Source organism: Marmota monax, unplaced genomic scaffold (assembly GCF_021218885.2).
Source record: "Marmota monax isolate L192 unplaced genomic scaffold, Marmota_monax_Labrador192_F-V1.1 WCK01_AAM20220418_F8-fsc00051, whole genome shotgun sequence".
NCBI lineage: Eukaryota > Metazoa > Chordata > Mammalia > Rodentia > Sciuridae > Marmota > Marmota monax.
The window spans coordinates 9,280,911-9,283,597 of NW_026695202.1; positions in this window are offsets into that span (position 1 = coordinate 9,280,911).

Consider the following 2,687-nt stretch of genomic DNA (forward strand, 5'->3'; position numbering starts at 1 on the left):
CCAGAGCTCTTCTCCTGGCTCGCCACGCTGGGGAGACACGGTGTTGTGTGTGTGAGTGTGTGTGAGTGTGTGTGTGAGTGTGTGTGAGTGTGTGTGAGTGTGTGTGTGTGTGAGTGTGTGTGAGTGTGTGTGAGTGTGTGAGTGTGTGTGTGAGTGTGTGTGTGTGAGTGTGTGTGTGAGCGTGTGTGAGTGTGTGTGAGTGTGTGTGTGTGTGTGAGTGTGTGTGTGAGTGTGTGAGTGTGTGTGAGTGTGTGTGAGTGTGTGTGAGTGTGTGTGAGTGTGTGTGTGTGTGTGAGTGTGTGTGAGTGTGTGTGTGAGTGTGTGTGTGTGTATGTGTGTGTATGTGTGTGAGAGAGAGGGAGAGGGAGAGACAGGAGTAGGCACATCCTAGAGAGAAGTGGGACAGGTCCCCACTGATGGTGGGTCCACGCGGGGACAGGGGCCATGTGAGCCTCCCCTACCAGCTCCCCTACCACGACCCCAACCAGGGCCATCCACAGGGTCCCCGCGCTGTGCAGCCAGCACCGCACACCAGCCCTCCCAGGTCTCCCAGAGGCAGCCCCGCCCCCGGTGCCCCGGGTCAGAGGCAGCGCCAGGCCTCTCCCCTCATCCCTCCAACACCCCTTTCATTCTTCCACGGAACACGGAACCCAGAGAACAGCGTCCTCAGTGACGACCCCGATTCCTGCCCCGCAGTCTCTGCAGCCGAGCCACCTGCCCCGAGCCCGCAGCCAGCAGCTCAGAAGCGTCTTCATCCTGAGCTAAGCAGGAGGCATCTCCAGGGTCACTACGGTTTCTGGGGGCCCCTGGAGCCTCTGTTCTCCCTCCTGGACAGTGGGACCCACTCACTCCTGACAGCTGAGAGCCTACACTCCTTCCCACGCCAGGTTCTTGGTCCCCTCAAAGCTCAGGGGGAGGCCTGCCCTGCCCTGCGGTCCACCCCAGGTCGCGGCCGTGCACCTAGGGCTGCTGGACAGGGCCCTGGGCTGGGGACCCAGCTCCCTGCTCCTCAGAAGGACCCCGCTCTCCCGACACTGTGACCAACCTGGGGTGAGCACATCCCTCTCCTTGGGTGACTCCTCCAGCCACTAGTAATTGCTGGAAGTCCCTCTGCCCCGAGTCAGGGACCTGCTCTAGAGGGGAGCACTGCTTCCCAGCGGGGTTCTCTGGAAGTCTCCCTGAGAGCAGCTGCCTTATCTGTTCTGCTCAGAGCCGATGCCCACAGGCCCTGATCTTCCTCGGGACTCCAACCACTCGGCTTGGTTCCTCCTATCTCCTTCACCACCTTGGTCTGCCCTCCGAAAGCAGCAGGTGGTTTTGGGGGAGAGAGGCTTGGGCCTCCCCTGCAGTTCCCCCATTCTGAGCTCAGGATGCCCCAGCAGCGGGGACATGTGTGCCAGGCACTTTTCTGGCCTGGGAAGAGCTTTCCTGGCCCAGGGCGAGGCCGAGAGGTGGACGTGATGGGGGTGGGGAGCAGAGTGCGATCCCGAGACCTTCAAACACAAACTGGGCTCCAGGCTGGGAAGGCCGTAGGACTGCTCTGATCCGACCTCATGGCAAACAGCTGAACGCGTGGAAAACCTCGGCCGCCAGAGTCCCTTCACGCTCACCCAAGCCCGAGAAACAAAACCACAGGGAAATTCCAAAATGAAGTGAATGCTAGCCAGAGGTCGTGCCCACAGCGTCCTTCAAAGACACAGGTCAGGAAGAGGCAGGATTCTAAAGGTCAATGTTCACCGAGGACCAGACCCGAGTACGGGGTAGAAATGTTGGTGGTGGCGGCTTAGGGGTATCGATCAGAGGGCCATCTCGATATGAGGGGAAGGGAGCGTGTCAGGGAGTCGAATAGTAAATCAGATGGCGCATTCCTACTCCTGAAATCCCCAATCCGAAATGCTCCAAACTCCAACACCAGTGAGGGTCAACATGATCCCACAAGCGGAAAATTCCACACCTGACCCCTGCCACAGTCCAAACGCATACTGTACAGGTGTGTGTGAAACAAACTACTTCACGGTTAGACTCGGGCTCTTCCTCAAGGGATCTCATTAGGCATATGCAAATATCCCAGGTATCTCATTATGTGTATGCAAATATGCCAAAATTAAAAAAAAAAAAATTCAAAATCTGCAACACTTTTGACGCCAAGCACTCAATCTGTGGAAGTTAAAGTTAACCCTGACTGTAAAGCGGTCAGATCTGGGGCGGAGAGAAGACAAGGGAGGCCGCAATCAAGCCAAAGTGGAGGGCGCACTCCTACCCTCAGGAAGAGGGCACCCGCCGCAGAGGGAAGCTGGGCCAGGCGCAGTGAGGGTCTCCACCAAGGCCAGTTGCCCAGTGCTACTCTGGCTGCCTGGGCCACCAGGGCAATGGCATTGAAATGAGCAAAACCCAGCACGGGGGAGGGGAGGTCAGCTCAGAGTGAGGCCACCCATCCTCAAGCACACAGAGTCAGCTGCTGTCCCCAACCCCATCAGAACCTCAGCGATCTGTCAGCCCACAATGTGCATGATGGTGGCAGAGGGGCCTCCAGGTGTCCCACGAGAGCACAGTGGCCAGAGGCAGAAATGACGTCTTTCCCAAGTGGTGCCCTTCACGTCTCATGGCCAGAGAGAGATCAGTGTCCCTTCCTAAACCTGTCACTGGCAAGAGAATTACCGCGAGTAGCTTTGACTGACCAAGTGCCA